We start from the raw sequence: 9,762 nt of genomic DNA on the forward strand, positions 1-9,762 counted from the left end.
AATTTGTGAGGGGTGCATCACTTTGGCATGATGAAAATCAGAGTGCAACTGGAGTGGTCACTCCTGACTCCTTCCTAAGACCCACTCAACAAACCCAGGGAACCACAGACCAGTCGGTCTCACCTCTGTGCCTGCCAAATCTTGGAGCAGATTCTCCTGGAAGGCATGCTAAGGCACATGAAAATCAACAAGGTGCTTGGTGACAGCCAGCATGGCTTCACTAAGGGGAAACCTGCCTGACCAATTTGGTGGCCTTCTATGATGGGTCTACAGAACTGATGGACAGGGGTAGAGCAGTTGATGTCATCTACCTGGACTTGTGCAAAGCGTTCGACGCTGTCCCACACAACATCCTTGTCTCTAAATTGAAGAGACATCAATTTGATGGATGGACCACTCAGTGGATAAAGAACTGGCTGGATGGCTGCACACAGTTGTGGTCAATGGCTCAATGTCCGGCTGGAGACCAGTAACGAGTGGTGTCCCTCAGGGATCGGTGTTGGGGCCGGTCTTGTTTAACATCTTCGTTGCTGACATGGACAGTGGGATTGAGTGTGCCCTCAGCAAGTTTGCCGATGACACCAAGCTGTGTGGTTCGGTTGATAAGCTGGAGGGAAGGAATGCCATCCAGAGGGACCTTGACACGCTTGTGAGGTGGGCTGATGCCAACCTCATGAAGTTTAACCATGCCAAGTGCAAGATCCTACACCTGGGTCAGAGCAATCCCAGGCACAGATACAGGTTGGGCAAAGAAGAGATTCAGAGCAGCCCTGCAGAGAAGGACTTGGGGGTGCTGGTGGATGAGAAAATGAACATGAGCTGACTTCAATGTGTGCTTGTAGCCCAGAAAGCCAACCATATCCTGGGCTGCATCAAAAGGAGCGTGACCAGCAGGTCGAAGGAGATGATCCTGCCCCTCTACTCTGCTCACCTGGAGAGACCTCACCTGGAGTATTGTGTGCAGTTCTGGTGTCCTCAACATAAAAAGGACATGGAACTGTTGGATCAAGTCCAGAGAAGGGATGAGGGTGATCAGGGGACGGGAGCACCTCCTGTATGAAGATAGGCTGAGAAAGTTGGGGCTGTTCAGCCTGGAGAAGAGAAGGCTGTGTGGAGACCTCATAGCAGCCATCCAGCATCTGAAGGGGGCCTATAGGGATGCTGGGGAGGGACTCTTCATTAGAGACTGTAGTGACAGGACAAGGGGTAGCAGGTTAAAACTTAAACAGGGGAAGTTTAGATTGGATATAAGGAAGAAATTCTTTAATGTGAGAGTGGTGAGGCACTGGAATGGGTTGCCCAGGGAAGTTCTGAATGCTCCATCCCTGGCAGTGTTCAAGGCCAGGTTGGACAGAGCCTCGGGTGGCATGGTTTAGTGTGAGGTGTCCCTGCCCATGGCAGGGGGTTGGAACTGGAAGATGTTAAGGTCCTTTGTAACTGTAACTGTTCTATGATTCTATGTTTCTATAAAATCTCAGTAAGAAACCTAGCCTAAATCATAGCATACCAAAAAACAGTTGGTTTTGGTTTTGTTTTTTTTTTATTGTTGTTGGTTTGGTTTGGTTTGGGGGCTTTTTCGGGGGGAGGGGGGGGGGAGGAGCTGTTCATAGGAAACTTTGCAAAGATTCACAACCTACTCTAGGAACTACAGGTGGAGCAGTAGTTACCAGTACCACCTTTCGCCAGTGTTGCTGGCTTTTTCATTGGCCCATATAGATCCTAAGCTGAACTGGAATGGGCTGCACGTCTCCCTGTCACCACAGTGCTTATAGTTAGGAAACAGGGAGGTTAGATGAAATGGGGAAAATATGGAGGGGAGAAAATGAAGTATCTGGTGGAGATTAATAAGAGGAATGTACTGTTAGTGAAAGATGGACTCATTGAAATTGTGCGTTTTTTCATATTCTTTTTTTTTTAAGTGTATTTTTAATTTAAAAAAAAAGCGTTACTTATTCTACATCACCCTTTGGCAAGGGAAAAACTAAACTGAATGTTTAAAGTGTAAAAAAAAAAGTATGAGTAACTGTTCTGGTAAGTCTGTAGGTGTTGGTCAGCACACCACGTGTCTCCACACAGCTTTCTGGCTTATTGACACTCTGTGTTCCTTTTGCCAGGGCTTGTCTTTCATTTTGAACAAGAGCTGCCAATGGATGGTTGAGAATATGCAGGCAATAAAAGTACAGGAAGCTGCAGCTATCCTGTAACTTACATGATTCCTTAATCAGGAACAAGGCCAAGCATGTTTTAGTATATTTAGAAGAAAAGAAAGGAGGAAAACAGCATGCAGAAAACAACTCTGCACTCTAAATGAAGCAGGTACAGTTACTTCATGCTGGATTTATTTCAGCACAACATAACAGCTTTCACAAAGTGGTTTAGATGGAATTCCCAGGTGACTTGTTGTTGTGTTTAAATACTGCCTGCCTAGGCTTTAAATAAACAGCTTTCATATTAATTAGAAACAAATCCTCTCAATTGGAAGGTATTAACTGTTTCTAAATTGCACACATAACTGTTACTCTGACTTTGATTCAGTTACATGCTTTTAAACTTGTCAGCCATTCATAGTCTAATAACTACAGTTTACAACAGTGTAATAAAATATTGATTCAACTGTTTTGACCTTTCATTGATCGGCATAACATGTAATTAAGTCAGTGTACAGCTTTCCTTGGAGCAAGCAAGTAGCTCGTTGCTAGCACACCAGCCTAAGTACATATTTATGTATTTCTCCTAAGCCTAGGAGAATTGTTTTACGTGTGTTTTGCAGTAATACATATGCCAATTATCTCTTTGCTTGTGTCTGAATATAATTTAATCAAAGACAATACTATGCAAGTAGGACCTGAATATAGCTTGCGGGTCTTTTCACTGGCCAAGTTCATTGATTTCAGCAGCGGAGAGCCTGACTCACATGCTTCATCTTACACTGACAGCAAAATCCTTGTAAAAGGACCTGTGGCTGCCAAAAAGTACAGCAGGAGTTGTTAGATGGACCTGATACTGGCAGTGCAAGACTCCTACTGAAGCCAGAACAAAGCTTCCTTCTTGAATCCTCAGGGATATTTAGCAGCAATAAAAGTTGTTAGAGCTCAGTATCAGCCTTCTCCAGAAGACAACAGCCTTGTCTAGCTCCTGGGAACAACACTCTGTTTTGCTTTGCTTTGACCCTGTTGGGTAAATCCACATTTCTTTTGTGGCTGACTAACCGAAACAAGATGTTGTTTCTCTCAGTTTACCTCACACCATTCAAAAAAGCTAAACAGATTCTCAAAATGTTTGTGATCAGACTGAATAGGCCAAATTAATCCTTTGTGCTTTCAGCCTGCTTTTCATTAATTAGTGGAAACCCAACCTGACAATACTCAATATCACAGTCACCAGACTAAGAGTGCATTGCTGAGATAAATGGAGAAGAAGGAAGATGTCAGTTCCTGGCATTATCATCCTCCTGTACAATAGCTTTTTGTTTGTTTGAATATATATGATAGAGGCAGATAACTATGTTTTGTCCTTGGATATTACCATCAAATCATGTAAAAAAAAAAATACAGAGACCATGAACAACTGTAGTTGTCCAGGTTTTTTTGAAATCTCTGTAGTCATGTACAAAACTTCTATTTTTGGTGCCTTCAGACATGTTCAGTTTCTGGGTGTATTTTCAGAAGTATGAGTGCACAGTACCCTTTTTCTAGGGGCACCTTCTATCTCTCAAAATGTATATTCACATTGAATCAATGTTATCCCATGTCTTGGGGTCCTTCAGCTGAGCTCCTGCAGGCCATCACCACAAGAACTGCTGATTAGCTTTGGTTCCTCACAACCTCTGTGCTACTACTAGAGTGGCTCTTGCCAGAAAATCTTACTTCAGAAGACCTTAAGAGGTCTTTCTCTTCTATTCACAATAGGTTAGTTTCTCACTTTGTCCTAAAATCGCCTAGCAAAGTTAGCAGTGGATCCAAAGGATGAGGGGCAGACAGATTAGGATATTCAGGATACCCAGCTGCCAGGTGTGTTGTAGCGCCCTTCTCACAGATTCCTCGTGGCCTTTACTTCTCCCTTCTGCACTCAGCATCCCTCAAAACTGCTTCAGCACTATGTGAGCAGGCGTTGATGTTGCACAGAAGTGACTACTGGGAAACAAGGAGGTTATTATTCTTATTTAGCAGTTTCTGCTCAGCTTTGGCTGGTTCTAAACTCACAATTTCCATTAATCACATCAGGTTTTTGTGAGGCTGTCTCAGTGCAAGTCAGAGCTCACGCCCAGTGTGGCAGAGGGTGGCAGGTCCATTTTCATCCCTTTAATGCAGAGGGCAACTGAGGGTGAGATGATCTCTCTGCACCAGACGGAGCAGCCACAGGACTGCAGTAATTTATTCTTTGGTGATGCAAACTGCTCACACTAAGATGTGGTGGGATAAAACCTCTCTATCTGCCTGCAGTGAAAACTCAGCCTCTTGCTCCTACTGCAGCGGTACACAGCTTCCACCATTCAAATTTCAAGTAACATCAAAAATAACTTTATATCTCTCTGAGCCTATAGAGAAGTGTGTGTGGCTGGGGAGGAAGACAGTATTTTTTCATACTTTGCAGAAGTGTTAGTATCAAATTGTGCAGACCATAAAGAAAAGTTATAGGAAAATGCTTTTGAGGACTGATGAAAGGAGATAAAAGAATGATATGAGTGGGAACTGTGGATTGTTCCTGCATCTACAGGAGAGAAAGTGAAGGGACAGGGACTACAGCACTTCCGTAAAGATATTTTGACCGCCAATTCTGTACCAGTTCACAAGGAAGGGTGACAAGGGCATACTAGGAAGGTTTTAGGATGGATAAGCAAGCACTTCCTCTACAAACCACACTGCTGGAAAGCAGTGGAAGGTTCTCCATCCTCCTGTCTCTGTGTGACACAAAAGGTCCTACATCTCTTGTCTCTAGTATGCAGTGCAGCAAAACATGAAGCTTACGTTACATACTCTGACTGAGTAATTAAAAGCTTTCTAAATAAAGTCCACTTTGCTATTGCCCACCATCTAGAGGGAGCTTTAAAGATACCTTATGAGGATAAAGGATTATTTGAGGTCTGGTAGCCTGAAGGCAGCATAAGAAGGTAGCTAAGGAGGAAGGTCTTCTCCTTCCCACATAACTCCTGTAATGGCAGTTTGAAGCTAGTTTGAGAATGTGTTCTATATACTGCAGCATGCAGATCTATGCTTAGGAAGCACTGGAAATTGTGATAACATCTGAAAAGTAAGTTGCAAGCAGAGGGTTAAAGAACTGCAAAGGTGTCAGGGTTTCAAAGGGCCATCAGCCCAGCTGCTAAATTCCTACCTGCAAACGTGCAGGGTGTGCATGTGTGCACCAGTCTTTACCTTTGAATATGAACAAACCATTTGCTTAAGCAAATACACTTGCCCTGTATCTCAGCTACTCAATTTATGAGCACAGATTTCTGGCTCACAGCTACAGAGGACGTCATCTCTGAACTTAACGTCCAGTGGTTGCCTTCATATTCTCTTGATCCTGTGCTCAGCCTGAAAAAAAATAAGGAGCATGTTGGCAACAGCTTTTACACACTTTTTAACATCACCTTCAGAACAGAAGGAACACCCTGTATCATGCTTCTTTACTCATTGTCTATCCATGCTGCCAAGCTGATTGACCCATAGAAAACCAAAGAAAGAATCTGAGCTTGCTTTGAGAGATGGCTAAGCAAGGGGAGATAACGCATGGGTACACACTGCAACAGTCCCTACCAGCTCCAGCTTTGTGTGCCAGCAGGGGACTGAAACTGATGAGACCATTAAGCTCAAAAAGATCACGGGATCCCATTGCTAAGTGGGGGCATGCTTAGGCAACACGAGCTCACCTCTCTCGCATGCAGAGTTCAATCCCTCCAAATTAGGGCTGAGGGTCACTGATGAGGCTGGTTGAGGAAGCTGACATTGCAGGTGCAGCGACAGCTTTGGGTCAGATAAAAGAAAAGGAAGAGAAAGAGAAAATTGCATTTCACTTATCATTTCTAAGGTACAGTTTCTCCTGCTGTAAACTTGTAAAAATACACAAATGAGGGGTGGGGGAGAGTGTAATAAATAGGGGTACTCTGGAGTGCTTTTATATATATCCGAAAACATTTTCTAGAAAGCTAATGTAACCTGCCAGTGAGAGTATGAATACCTTGCTAGGTCAGGGGGTGACGCTGAACTCACAGAACACACTCCCTCAGCAGCACCATTACCCTCTGATTTATGCCTTTCAAGCCTAGTTTGGGGGAATAAAGTGTTTCAGACCATTTTAAGAGAAAGACTTCCCTACTTACCCCTAGTTTCCTCTATCCCACTGCTTTCAGGACCCTCAGCCATGCCCATTGGGCTTTCATTGCTCTGTTCACAGCACAGAGGAGTATGTTTGTTATGACATTGTATTCAGGGGGGTGTCTACCAGTCACAAACTCCAGACCAAGATGCCCATGGTTGGAAGATACCAGCTACAGCTGTTGAGCACCCAATGGCACAACCTGACACAGCTCTCAAGAGAGCCAGGCACACTCATTACCTGTGTAATCAGCACCAGGTACCAGAGTCCCATGCAGAGACAACAGCCGAATTGCTGGTGCCCTAGCACTATGGTCTGATCCCATCACAGCTTGTCATGTACAGGTGGGATAAGATCTCATCTGGCTCATTGCCCTATGGCTTGAGCAGAGACCTTAGCTCCAGCCAGCTGTGAGAGGTAAAGAGGACCATGATGAAAATGTCACTTTTTCTAGATTCTGTCCCTTTTAAAATAAACACAGTGGCAGGAAATCTTAGAATTCTTTAAAATGGCTCCAGGACAAAAAATAAATAAAACAAACCAAGAAACCCCCAAAATACCCTGTAAAACCAAAAAACACTTTCAAGTGAGGAATAATTATTTAAAAAAAACAACAAACAAACAGAACAAAGCTAAAACCAGCCTGGCTCTTTTGTAACACTTCTTCCATGCTATGGCGGAGTGAAAACTGCTTCACTCGGAGGTTTGAAAACCGAACCCCTATGGGTTTGCTGGGTATTCCCCACACATGGTGAACAAGAGCAGGCTGTGGTTCCAAGCAGACCACAGAAACGATAATGAGAGCCATCAGTCTGTCAGTGAGGCTCACACATGCAGTGGCATGTCACAGCTGCACAGCTCCCCATCACGAATGCACCATGTAACAATACCTCCAATGCGCTTTTTGTGCCATATGAGCCAGTGTGACAGCCAGCACTTTCCTCACTCTGTTTACTTCCTTGCACCTTGAAAATAAACAACTTACTGTCTTCCAGGGATCCGTTTCTCCTTTAACTGTGTATTCCTGGGCTCTCACTTGACTTCTAGGCACAGTTACGTTTAATAATGTGACAAGCTCCGTGCTCTGCACACCATGCTCATTCCTGTCATACAGCACATAATAAGCACAATTTACCTGATTTTTTTACAAGCTGTGTAAGAGGCAGGTCTCAGCTCACTTGACCAAGTGATCTTCATTTATTTATAAATCATTCATTTCTTTCTCCATGCTCTAAATGGGTCATTTTGTGGTCAATGTGTCTGAACCTCAATTACAACTTTAATGTTTAACAGCTGGGGGAGTTTTGCTTCTGAAAAACTTCTGTACAGGGCTTTTACTCCCCTAGCTTTATTTGATCAGCCATATGAGCACACTAATACAAAACCTAGGCAAGTTATGCAGAACAGACTCTTTCTGATGGAAAACCGGGATCATCCATGGAGAACCACAGGTTTGTGTCCCCTAGCAATCTGGTTTACACAAAATGAGATAAAATGGTGGGCATTTTTTAAATATGTTGCAGAAAACACTGAGAATGACCTTCTCAGGCTGACAACAAGCTCCACTTTGTTGTCAGCCTTCTCAGTGAAATATCCTCATGAGACACGACACCCAACAAGAGGTCAAAGGAAAGAGGTGCTGTGCCAGCAGACCTGCATGAGACATGCATCTGCATCTTGCGCACCTCTGTGCAGATCCTCCGTCTCTGATAGTATAGCTGAGACCAAGTTTCAGGCTTTATTCCAGTAAGAAATATTCATCTGTCTGCTTCTCTTCTAGCCAAGTGGCCAAGTTAAAAAAAATTAAGAGACCTAGAGCAAGCTTATTCATGCATCGTCTCTTAGGGTATGGAGCTAAAAAGGAGGAATGCAAAAGAACCTCACCATATCATGCATCAAACTTCAGGCAAGCCAGCAGGGCAGAAATATGTTTCTTGGTGAGCTCTGCTGTCAGCCATATTTAATGAAGGACCACCTTATCTTAGACATCTCAGCTAATCCCAGCTACCACAGTGTCACACTTATGCAAAGCTTGAACTCCAGGAACATGAAACATGCAGCTATTGGAAACTGTTTTCAAATTAATTACTTCCTCATTAGGCAATACAGATCATGTCAAACAAAGCTGAGTTTACTGAACTTTTTACTAATAATAGTTAAAAAAAGTTTGTTTTGATAATACCAAAACTTTTTGTTTCAGTAAAATTTTTTAAAACATAATGAAGTGCTATTTACTCCCATGTATTCACATAAATGATAAAGTTACTCACAGGGAACAAATTTTTGATTTCTGAGTTTCTCTAAAAGAGGACATGATCTCAGACGTCCCTTCTTGGCTATGTTGTGACACAGACAAATAATATCACAATCTTCAGTTACTGCCATCAAGTCAACACCAACACTTTAAACTCAGAAACAAAACCTGATTCACCATAAAGTCTACTGTGCGTTATCTCAGGGCTTCTGGCACAGTTAAGTGTCAATCCTTCACAACCCTGGCTGGAGGACTCGGAGCATGTCGGCTGAAGTAGGATCAAAACGACAATCAGGAGGGTGACGGGTCTTGCTGGGATGACAGGCAGGGCATGCATGTGGGAGTGAGCACATATATGTGTACTCTGTTGCCCCTGAACTCCCCGCTGTCCCTTTTCTTGTGAGCCAGCGGGGTACTGAGCCCGCTGAGAGGACTGACTTGTGCAATTTCAATGCCCTTTAGTGATGCACAAGAACAGAGCCGACAGGAGAGCTGAGGGGATGGGGCATGGCAAGGCTGCTATTTATTTGCTAGCTGTGAAGCGCACGATTTGCCCATGCCACATCATTCAGGGACCAGCAATTTCAGATTTTTATGCTGATAATTCTTTCTAACAAGTATTCAAAGGAGGTCTCTTTTCAGGGACCACCAGGCTCTAATTACAAACAAAGCCATAAGCATCTTCAAGGTCTTGCTTAGAATCACGGAAATCCCACTACAGGGCATTAGTCAGGAAAACATCAATATGCCATCCCAGACCTGTCCCACCCCTCCATTACGCACTCACTTAGAGCTTCTGAGACTTTTCTTGGTTCTGTGGGGAGCAAGGTGGTAGTAACAAATCAGTAGTTACCTGGAGGCTTGCTTCAAATGCAGGGCAACCAATAAGCAGTGACACAAACCCCTGAAGTTCTGCTTCCTCCCACAAAAAAATGTTCCCATGTGAGAGAGAGCTTCCCATGAAGAAGACCCAAATACCCCTTTCTCTCCCTCCCCAGATTCCCCTAGATGTCCACATGCAAATCCTTAACAACTATGATTGTGATAATTTACAGTAAACACTGAAACACACCTTTTGATACATAGTGTTTCACATTTGAAAGTGGCACCAACAACCTTCTGCTAGTTTAATTTTGCAAAGGAACCGTACAAAAGCATGTCATTATTTTTCCAGATGAAGAGATTAGGAAGTG

Source organism: Pezoporus flaviventris, unplaced genomic scaffold (assembly GCF_033815535.1).
Source record: "Pezoporus flaviventris isolate CSIRO_AGI_PZ_B2104156 unplaced genomic scaffold, CSIRO_AGI_Pfla_v1 ptg000002l, whole genome shotgun sequence".
NCBI classification, from domain to species: domain Eukaryota; kingdom Metazoa; phylum Chordata; class Aves; order Psittaciformes; family Psittacidae; genus Pezoporus; species Pezoporus flaviventris.